General features: G+C 30.7%; 1 non-coding gene across 1 annotated transcript; it reads right to left on the reverse strand.

Moving 5' to 3' along the window:
* Positions 1-740: 740 nt before the first annotated feature.
* TRNAK-UUU (transfer RNA lysine (anticodon UUU)) lies at positions 741-812 on the reverse strand. The gene has a single exon. It is a non-coding gene; the product is annotated as a tRNA-Lys (tRNA).
* Between the last annotated feature and the right edge of the window lie 11,365 nt (positions 813-12,177).

Here is a 12,177-nt window from a genome sequence, read left to right on the forward strand (position 1 = left end):
CAAAAGACATTAATTAAAATGGGTAAAATAATATATATTTTAAAAATTATACATTTTATCATAAATAATTATTTTTTATATAAAATTTTTAACACATAATTTATATTTGATAAGAATTAGGAACCCCGAAATTTGGGGCCTTTAAGGCAAAAGCCTTATTTTACCAATCAAGAAAAGGATAGACAAGCATGCACAATAGACAAATACTCGGGCTATTTATTAAGCAGATGCAATGTCAAAAAAATGTCACAATCCAAATCATTAAATTGTGTGGAGAGTGATACATATGTACTCGATTTTAATTTCATAGCAGATTCTTATGATCTATTCACGTCTTATAAAAAATTGTAAGAAAAATATATTTGAAATAAACATAATAAATCCAAATGTAAAAAAAAAAAATCATTCTTATTGCCAAATTCTTTTTGACACCTGTAAAAAAAACTAGTCTGGACAACTAACAAAACTATTACATTGATGAAAATAGAAAGTATAGAAACCCAACTTTCATTTGAAGATAGAGTAGGTAGAAATTGATAATGAATATTCATCATCCTCATATGCATTTCGAATAACCTGAAACATATCTCCACCCAATAAAAAGATGCAAGAAAAATACACCATAGAATTCATATACTGCATTTTGCAGCCCATTTTTATATTTCTAGTGTCTTGAAAAGGTCCTACCCAAAATAAATTAAAGTGATATATTAATTATGATCTTAAAAATAAACATACAACGCCGTCTGTGGGGATCGAACCCACGACCACGTGGTTAAAAGCCACGCGCTCTACCACTGAGCTAAGACGGCTTATATATCATGCTAAGTTTTTTTTTTATATATATTTCACATAGCTCATTATTTCAGAAGAAGCTTTTACTATGGGTCCTTTTTCGAATTTAAATTTTACATATCAATATAACAATAAAAAAAAATATTCTCTTTCAAGCCTACATAGCATTTATTCTTTAAAAAAAATTGTTTGATTATTGTATTGTAGAAAATCTAGCTCCAAATATCTACTAAAATTAGAAAAATATCATCAATCTTGACAGCAAAGTCTCAGTTAGCTATATTGATGATAAAAAAGAAGTAAAAAATTTACTTACTCTATGCTTCCATTCTCACCTAAAGTGGATAAAAATAGATCATTGTACTTTTATTCTCACCCAATCTAATGATTTAAATTTGTACTACTTCAAATTATGATATTTTTATGATTTATTTATTTGTAGTATTTGTCTTATGAAATTTGTATTATTATTTTTTGTTAACTTTTTTATGTGATCACTCATTTTATATTTTATGTTATTTTTTTAAACAATATCTTAGATGATTATATTTCGGTAGACTAAAGATGCATTTAAAGTACATGTTAGTTATATGTTTATATGAATACTTTAACTAAAAAATTGAAATCCGAAAAAGACCCAAGGTTGAAAATTTTGAGTTTTATTAGTTTGATTGGTTTATAGATTTTATAATTTGACAATATTTTGATATTTGAAAAATTTGACCCAATCTAGTCATGTTCACCCCTTCCTTTTCCTTTATTATATGTATCTGAGCTAGTGTTTGATCATAATTTTTTACATATTTTTAAGAAACTAAATTTTATTGATGTTTTGAATTGAAATTTTAATATGTATTTGATTATAATTTTTAGAAACATATTTCATTTTTTAAGAATATATATATATATATATATATATAAATATATTCATATAAAAGAGAATCCTAGGCCCGTCTACGTGGCCCTACCACAAGCAATAACATCCTTTTAAATTTATTCATTTTTAAAACTAGCCTTCCTCTTTCATGAAAAGTTGTGACTTTAATGAAGAGTTGTAACTTTTATCAAAAGGTATGACTTTAATGAAGAGTTGCGACTTTTATAGAAAGTTGCGACTTTAATGAAGAGTCGTGACTTAATGAAAAGTTGCGACTTTTGTGAAAGGTTGTGAACTTTTCAAAGGGATATAACCTTTCCAAATAATTGTAATCTTCTTCTACTACTTGCGCAAAATTGAATATTTGTCTACTTTGCTCGTGTTAAGTGACTTACTAACACTATTATTTTTACAATAAGTTGGTGAATAAAATCGTTCCATCCTGAAAGGATCTAATTCTTTAAACCTCTTGTATTGGAGGGGGTGATTTTCTTAAAGGGAACATTGTGCATTAAGTGAACTAAGATTTTTCGTTTATATCTCATTCTAGTTTTACATATCTTGGTATGTTATTTTACACTCATTATTTTATGCTTATGATATAAATTGTTGTTTTTGAGTACATATTTTATACTTTGTTGTTTATGTTTCTGCGAAGTTGTTGTATCTAGTTAGATTGAATTTATACACATATAATACTTATATTCATTGTGCAGAAAATAATTATTATACTCGGTTCCAAAAATTCATGTATTGATAGTCTATATTAATTTCTATAACTTAAAAGTACTATATATAAACTTAGATATTATCTATTTTTACATAGATATAATGACCCGAAAAGTCATTAATAGAATTTTTTTTTCATCCTCCCGATAGTTAACCCGTGTCATTTATGATAACTCGATGAAGTGGGTGTGAGAATTTTAAATTATTCGATAACTACAATTAATTAGTTGACATACATTTATTAAGTAATTGATTTTAACTTAATTGATGGTTAATGGGTCAAACTTATAATTAATGTAATACTTAATTTCACTTGGCCCAAATATTTAAAAACAAAAAGGTTAATGAATTTGTTAATTTCAATACCTAATTATTTTATTTAAGAAAAGAGGAAGGAAAAGAAAGAAACGGAGAGTATAAACTCCTCCGTGCGGAGCGTGGACTGCCGCCTCTAATTGAGTTAAGGTGAGATTTTTCTTATTCAAAAGTTGTTACAATAATCAAAGTCATTAATTACTAAGTTTTTAAAGTATGAAATATGTTATTTTAGTTGAAATTAATTAAGGAGTTGAAGGTTAGTAATGTTGGCAGATTAGGTAGTATTTCTAATTCTTTTATTGCTATGTTACTAATGATTATTGGGGTGCCATAATTGAGTAATTATGCTTGAGAATTGGGATTTATATATAAGGCGTAGGAATTTAAAATTCTTAGATTGTTGTTTACCATTAGTTGTTCATAATATGATTTCAGTGTTTTCAAAAAAAAATCCATGGTAACATATTTGATTCGAGGTTTGATATATTGTTATATCTAATTAAATTTTGGGGTTATTTTATTGTAAGAAAAGTATTAGGGTTGTAGTGTTTGGAGAAATTATGACTTAACTCAAGGTTCGAATTTGAGAAATATGAGAGTTGGAATATTAATTGGCATCAAGATTAGGAACGTGATTATAAATTGGGATTGAGTTATTGACTATACACGTAGAAATATGGGTGTTGTTGATTTTGGAATCTTATTGTGATTAATTATTTGGCTAGATTTATTTGATTTGGAAGTTCAACAAATGGAAAAGACTCAAGTTCTGGAGTAAATTCTTGTTGGATTCAGGCAAGTGAATTTCTAAACTCTTGTTAAGTGTATGAAATGCGTGTATGTCCTTGTGGTATATGTTGGGAGTAACGGGATTGGTGATGGGTTCACTTATCCACATTGATTAATTCTAATGATGAAAAGAATGGGGATAACAAAAGGCAACGTGATTAATTGTTTATGTCTGTTGTGTTGAGAAAGGGTTGAAGGCTTGTTGAATCATTGTTGATGTAACTTCATGTTTGTGTGGTTGTGAACTGTGTGATGTTATGGAAATGGTCATCTCCTCATTATATGTGTGAACTTGTCATCTGCATTATTCTGAGGCATTGGTTGTGACAAGTGTTATGTGCATTGAGAAAGAATGGGTACTTAAGAGGATGTACCATTTCGAGAGACGTGTCGCGCGGCGCGATGGATACTATATTTCGAGGGACGTATCGCGCGCCATGATGGTTACTATTATCGAGGGTCGTGTCGTGCGCCGCGACAGATGCATGGATAGACATGTCCCCCATGGGTCCCGGACTGACAGACAGCGAGTGTGTATCACTAGGTCAGACATGCATCATTATACTTGACATTGCATTACGCATACTTATCATTGGTGAACTTGATATTGTGTTTTGCTGATCTTGTGATTGACTTTCTGTGAAATTTGTGATTGATGAATACTGAGCTTGTTATTGAGGATATTTAATTTGGTAAAGTGTGGTTGTGGAGAATGTATATGTAATTTGTCTAAGTGTTGTTGTAGGGTTACGTGCTATGTAAATATGAACTGTTAGGTTAGACTGAATTTTATGCAGTTTGTAATTGTGGAGGTTCGGTTGGGGTGGTAGGAGTACCCGTATTTCATTCCCTTAGCTTGTGTTTAGACGTTTACTTGCTGAGTACCGTGTGGTTTGGTACTCACCCCTTGCTTCTACAAATTTTTGTAGGTTATGAGCCTGGATTTTTGTTGTACTTGTCATTCTCTTCTTTTCCAAGGCTTCTTGGAGATTTGTCAGGTAGCTGTTTCCATCGCAGCAGACTTTCTTCTCCTTAATTATGATCTTGTTCTATTCTAGAAACAAGTTCATTTGAGACTTGAGTTTTCTTTTGAATCAATTGTAATACTTTAGAGGCTTGTACACGTGATTACCAGGTTTTGGGGGTTTTATTAAGTTACTTATATTTTACTTCCGCACTTTATTGTAATGGTTGAGTTTTAGGCTGACTTTTTTTGGTGGGATAAGACGAGTGCCATCACGCCCATTTTTGGGTCGTGACAAAATGGTATCAGAGCCCCAGGTTCATAGGTCTCACGTGTGTACAAGCCGAGTCTAAGTAGAGTCTTGAGGATTTGTACGGAGACATCTGTACTTATATTCGAGAGGCTATAGTAACTTTTAAGAAAAATCCTCACTTCTTGGATCTCAATCGTGCGTATTTGGTTTAGTTTTGACTATCATCGCTTCATTCCATTCCCCCTCATTTTGTGATGACTCGTGCGTAGTTCGTCATGTCACTAGTTGGTATTGCGTATGGATTGAATGATAGATTTGGTACTAGGGTTGAAGTGATATACTTATGAAAATAATGTGTGGTTCGATAATTGAAAGTGAACCAATTAAACTGATGGCAAGATAATGTGCAATGCAATTTGAGAAAACACAGTAAGATAAATTGTCATAATATGTATGAGTTGCTTGGTGAATGATAAGAATGTTGTTACACCAATTGAGGTCAGATCCTCTTTTGTTGTTTTATAGATTGAGTGTATACCAAAGGTGGTTATGAAATGACTATTACAATGGTACCAATTTCTCACTTGGTTAAAGTAATGTTTTTTTTGCTACTCTTGTTATGGACCTGATCTATAAAAAATGCACATCACGTTAGACGAGAAGCCGAACCAATTTGGTTGTGTATTATATATAGTTAGTTAATGGCTAGAAACGTGTGGGCTATTTGGGTATAATCTTTTCGATAGGTATGATGTGTTCTAGTGGTGGATTTAACAGACTTCACAATATGGCACTAGTGGTATATGAAAATGGATATGTTGATTGTTAAGTGTGAATAATAAATACCTAAAGAGTTATTAGTTGTATCATATGTTCAGATAATTAGATTTGGTATTGAATAAGGTTTGAGAAACCAACTAGTTTGTTACTACGGATGCTTGAGCTAAGCGTAATTTATAAGGAAGCATTTAGTGTGGATCTTCAGTACGATATTAATGTGTTAGAGTTGAGAAGTCTAGTCAGAGGGTTCTAAATGAGGATCAATAATTTCATTTTAAGGTCCAAGGGAAGGGATAGATACCATAATGACAAGCTTATGGGTAAATGAAGTCTCAGAGAGTATACTTGTGTGAAGGGAATTGAAAATCTTAATAAAAAAAGTGCATATGATATTGGGTTAGTCTTGTGAATTTTATTGGTAAAGTTGGTTTTGAGATGTCATGGCAATGACAAAGATTACTCTATGGTGATGGAAAGGGTTAAACGAGCATAATGGTAGTAAGAGTTTGTGATGGATTGAGATTGGGATGAGCTATATGACAAAGATAGTTTGTTAAATGGATTTTTGTATAGTAATGACAACTTGCGAGTATATAATGTTATAGTTTGCTATAGTTCGATGAGTAGTCTGGTTTCAAGTAAAGTTATAGGAGGTGTTGCAACACTGCTCGAATAGAATTTAAAGGAGCTAGAGTCATAATGAAAAAATAATACTAATAAATAAATTAGCTGATATAGTGTAGCCTTTGAAAAGAGGTGAGAGTAAGAATATTTTCTTTGATTGCAAGGGCTAAAGAGGTATATTCACATGGGTTGAGAATTGGATTTAGAGACACATGATTTCACCCATATTTTCTTTGATTATGGTAATATATAGTGTCACAAGATCATCAGATTGGTTAAAAACTATTGGATAAATCTTGAAAAAGGAGTGAACGATCATTCATCTCGAGTATAATAATTAGTTCATTTGTGGTTTTGAGTTTTATAATGAATATGTTAGAATTTTAGCGAAAGATATGATAAGATCGATGGAGAGGTGATCAATGAAAAGCTAAGATGCGTGAATTAAAAAAAATCTTTAAGTTATGAGCTAATGTTAATAGATAATGGGATTGTTTTACATAGTTGGGATAAAAAAAAATCAAAGATTTTCATTGTGAGTTTAGAATTGTGGTAATATGTTTTGTCAAGGTATGAATTGGTAAGGGGTAAGAAATGATTGATCACATTGAATATGAAGCATTTGAAGGACTTAAAAATAATTTGAGTAGTAAATTTGGTTACTTTTGATTGTTATACCTAAGGAATGGTTTTAGTTGAAGTTTTTATTTAAAGGATAAGGTAGAAATGTCATGTGTTGTTGGACAAAGAATAAGACTTGTAAGTGAGTTAGAAAATAATAAATAAATAAAACAAAATTTTGATGTATTGAAGAGTTTGAGATTTTTCTTTAATTTCTGTCATGCGAAGAATTTAAGAGTTTAAGAAAAATGAAGGAATAAGAACTCTCGTATAAGGCCTTGGTTTGTACTTGAAGTATTTATTGATTTTTATCTATGAGTATAGATATGAATGTGGGATGTGAACTAATTCGGTATAGACTTACAAGAAAGTTATCATCGCCTTTTCTAAAGATTGAATTTTTGATTGGGTGACAAGCAATTAGGTGTGAAAGATTTATGTGGTTATATCGAGATAGATTGTCCCAATTATGATAGGTAACTTAATAATACGTAACAATATGAACCTATAGTTAAACAGGGTTATTAAGAATTTTGAGGGGATTGAGATTACTATTTTTATGAGACAACATAGACTGTCATGCTATGTTACATAATCATTTGACGGTGATTAGAGTTTAGAGCTTATAGTATATAAAATTATTGGAGTGACCACGGATTTCGTTGAGTTTTGGCATGAGGTATATGATGGTATGAATGGTAGTGGGAATGTATGTAAAATTATGTGCGAAGTTGACATTGGATGTGATTCAATTAGCTTAATTCGATGGAAAAGTATTTTGAAAATAGTGCTATCAGTATTAGGTGTGACTCATATATGTCATGTAATGCTTAAATGGAAAAAGAGAGAGAGAGACAGATTTTGAAATTTGTAGAGGCTACAATGTGTTTTATATGGAGATTTTGATACTAGGGACGGTTTCGGAGTAAGGTGAATGGTTGGTGTAGTTATGATTTTTGTTTATTTTTAGAGTGTTGGCTTCAATGGAGTACTTGAAAAAGTATGTGAAATTTGATTAATCAAGCATTTGTTATGTTGTGATGGGAGGTCAGACTGGTTGATTGTGGGTGATTAAAAATCAAGAGATGGAGTCAGATAAATGGGATTTAACTTATAAGGTTCCTATGGAGGAACATCTTGTTTTATTCAACCTTGCTTCTATATATTCTTATGTGACCAACTACTTCATTCTGGACATGATTTAGAGTATGATTCTGATTCTACGTTCGTGTGTGTTTTCGCTTCTATGGGTGAATTCTTAGTGGTGGATCAGGTGTACCGATCGTTAGATTTTTCTCCTAGTAGGATGACATCCTTGGTTAAATTTTTTTATTTTAGATATGATATATTTGATGTTGTTTGAGATAGTAGAAGTATACTAGTAGTTCTACACGCACGACCTCTCTTATGAGAACGTATAGTTTTCATGAATAGTTATAGTTATCCAACAATGTTATTAAAGGTTCTAGATCCTAGAATATACCACTTGCTAGGTGTTTACTAATCTTGTTCTTCTTTGAGTTAGATATGTTTGATCAGCCATTGATTAGTACCCAATGTCCAAAGATCGAGTTTTATAGAAAAGGTTCATGGGATAGTTATGTTGTGAGAAAGGAATCTTGAAAAGATTTATGATGGTTTGAGCAATATGACGATTTGATGGTTGCTTCACGTTCGCTGTTAGTTTTAACCAGTATTGATTCTGAATTCTCTCGAAGTAATGTGACAAAGGGTTTGTCCTGATGGTGTGTTGTTGTTTGTAAGATTTCTTTTCAAATTGAGTTCATAGGTTAGTCTGTATGATAATCAATCCTGATATGTGAATCGGTTAGATTTTGATTCGAAAGTTTAAGTCCATAGTAATTGATTTTGATGAAATGGTCTTAAAGAGGAGCTCACTTTTAGAGATAAATATTGACTATGGAAATTATACCTCAGGTTTTGGTAATGTCAAATATTCTATCTTCTTCTTCCTTGTGTTCGAGGACGAACATGATTTTTAGTGGTGGATAATGTAATGACCCGAAAAGTCATTAATAGAATTTTTTTATAAAAAAAAATATAGTTTCATCCTCCCGATAGTTAACCCGTGTCATTTATGATAACTCGATGAAGTGGGTGTGAGAATTTTAAATTATTCGATAACTACAATTAATTAGTTGACATACATTTATTAAATAATTGATTTTAACTTAATTGATGGTTAATGGGCCAAACTTATAATTAATGTAATACTTAATTTCACTTGGCCCAAATATTTAAAAACAAAAAGGTTAATGAATTTGTTAATTTCAATACCTAATTATTTTATTTAAGAAAAGAGGAAGGAAAAGAAAGAAACGGAGAGTATAAACTCCTCCGTGCGGAGCGTGGACTGCCGCCTCTAATTGAGTTAAGATGAGATTTTTCTTATTCAAAAGTTGTTACAATAATCAAAGTCATTAATTACTAAGTTTTTAAAGTATGAAATATGTTATTTTAGTTGAAATTAATTAAGGAGTTGAAGGTTAGTAATGTTGGCAGATTAGGTAGTATTTCTAATTCTTTTATTGCTATGTTACTAATGATTATTGGGGTGCCATAATTGAGTAATTATGCTTGAGAATTGGGATTTATATATAAGGCGTAGGAATTTAAAATTCTTAGATTGTTGTTTACCATTAGTTGTTCATAATATGATTTCAGTGTTTTCAAAAAAAAATCCATGGTAACATATTTGATTCGAGGTTTGATATATTGTTATATCTAATTAAATTTTGGGGTTATTTTATTGTAAGAAAAGTATTAGGGTTGTAGTGTTTGGAGAAATTATGACTTAACTCAAGGTTCGAATTTGAGAAATATGAGAGTTGGAATATTAATTGGCATCAAGATTAGGAACGTGATTATAAATTGGGATTGAGTTATTGACTATACACGTAGAAATATGGGTGTTGTTGATTTTGGAATCTTATTGTGATTAATTATTTGGCTAGATTTATTTGATTTGGAAGTTCAACAAATGGAAAAGACTCAAGTTCTGGAGTAAATTCTTGTTGGATTCAGGCAAGTGAATTTCTAAACTCTTGTTAAGTGTATGAAATGCGTGTATGTCCTTGTGGTATATGTTGGGAGTAACGGGATTGGTGATGGGTTCACTTATCCACATTGATTAATTCTAATGATGAAAAGAATGGGGATAACAAAAGGCAACGTGATTAATTGTTTATGTCTGTTGTGTTGAGAAAGGGTTGAAGGCTTGTTGAATCATTGTTGATGTAACTTCATGTTTGTGTGGTTGTGAACTGTGTGATGTTATGGAAATGGTCATCTCCTCATTATATGTGTGAACTTGTCATCTGCATTATTCTGAGGCATTGGTTGTGACAAGTGTTATGTGCATTGAGAAAGAATGGGTACTTAAGAGGATGTACCATTTCGAGAGACGTATCGCGCGGCGCGATGGATACTATATTTCGAGGGACGTATCGCGCGCCATGATGGTTACTATTATCGAGGGTCGTGTCGTGCGCCGCGACAGATGCATGGATAGACATGTCCCCCATGGGTCCCGGACTGACAGACAGCGAGTGTGTATCACTAGGTCAGACATGCATCATTATACTTGACATTGCATTACGCATACTTATCATTGGTGAACTTGATATTGTGTTTTGCTGATCTTGTGATTGACTTTCTGTGAAATTTGTGATTGATGAATACTGAGCTTGTTATTGAGGATATTTAATTTGGTAAAGTGTGGTTGTGGAGAATGTATATGTAATTTGTCTAAGTGTTGTTGTAGGGTTACGTGCTATGTAAATATGAACTGTTAGGTTAGACTGAATTTTATGCAGTTTGTAATTGTGGAGGTTCGGTTGGGGTGGTAGGAGTACCCGTATTTCATTCCCTTAGCTTGTGTTTAGACGTTTACTTGCTGAGTACCGTGTGGTTTGGTACTCACCCCTTGCTTCTACAAATTTTTGTAGGTTATGAGCCTGGATTTTTGTTGTACTTGTCATTCTCTTCTTTTCCAAGGCTTCTTGGAGATTTGTCAGGTAGCTGTTTCCATCGTAGCAGACTTTCTTCTCCTTAATTATGATCTTGTTCTATTCTAGAAACAAGTTCATTTGAGACTTGAGTTTTCTTTTGAATCAATTGTAATACTTTAGAGGCTTGTACACGTGATTACCAGGTTTTGGGGGTTTTATTAAGTTACTTATATTTTACTTCCGCACTTTATTGTAATGGTTGAGTTTTAGGCTGACTTTTTTTGGTGGGATAAGACGAGTGCCATCACGCCCATTTTTGGGTCGTAACAATAGATATGAAGTTTTTCACTTATCAATTGAAGAAATTCATTATGCAAGTTCTAAAATTATAAATGCTTTCATGTTCAAGCATAATTTATTTTTTAAATTATGTTAACAAATTTTGAAATTTCTCCAAAGACATATTTCACAATTGTATAATCTAAACTTAAATGTTTCTTTTTATTACGAAATGACTTTCTTATGTTCTTCTTTATTTTCCTTTTAATGTTGATTAAAGAAATAATGATTTATTATTTCGTGAATAATTAATTCATTAAGGTTCTTGAGTTATGTGATAAAGACAAATGATTAAAGTCATGTTGGATTATTGCTAATATTTTTTAGGAACATATCTTTCCATTATTTTAAATGTATGAATATTAGAAAAAAATTATTTACAAGTTCAAATACAGTTACAATTTATGACCTATATATATATATACACACACCAAAAACTATCAAAAATATATATAAATTTGACACAAAATTATCAATTTTATAATGAACTAAATAGTACATTATTGAAACATAGTCACTGTGAAATGTGTCCACACCAAAACAAATTTTGAAAACTTACATAAATATACTATAATAACAAAATATTACCATTTATAGTAATAATATTTCTTTTTCACTTGATCACTGTTAATTCATTTATAATACAAATTTAATTCATATTACAAAAAACAATTTTTTATTCACATATAATACAAATTTTAATGATAAATAATTCATTTATCACACATTTTAATTCACTTATATTACAATATGTCAAACTTTTACCAAACAAACGTAATATATTTTTAAAAACAATTATAATTCATATATGTTGCAAATAATTCACTTTTAATACATATGACATATTTAACATAGTATTGCTATAAATGGTAATAAATAAAAAATATTGTTAAAATCAATAATTATTTATTAAAATCTATCAATTTATATAATTTTTCCAACAAATTACTACTAAAATAATTAGTCCCAACATTTCATGTCACGAAATACAACATAACAAAATGAAAATAATGGTTATCTCAATTATACATTTTATAAGCCGTTAAATCATTTAAGTTAAAAGAAAATTCAATCATATGAACAAATATATTGTAAATGTTGTGGTTAGGCAAGTAAG

This window comes from Solanum lycopersicum, chromosome 3 (genome assembly GCF_036512215.1).
Source record: "Solanum lycopersicum chromosome 3, SLM_r2.1".
Classification (NCBI taxonomy): domain Eukaryota; kingdom Viridiplantae; phylum Streptophyta; class Magnoliopsida; order Solanales; family Solanaceae; genus Solanum; species Solanum lycopersicum.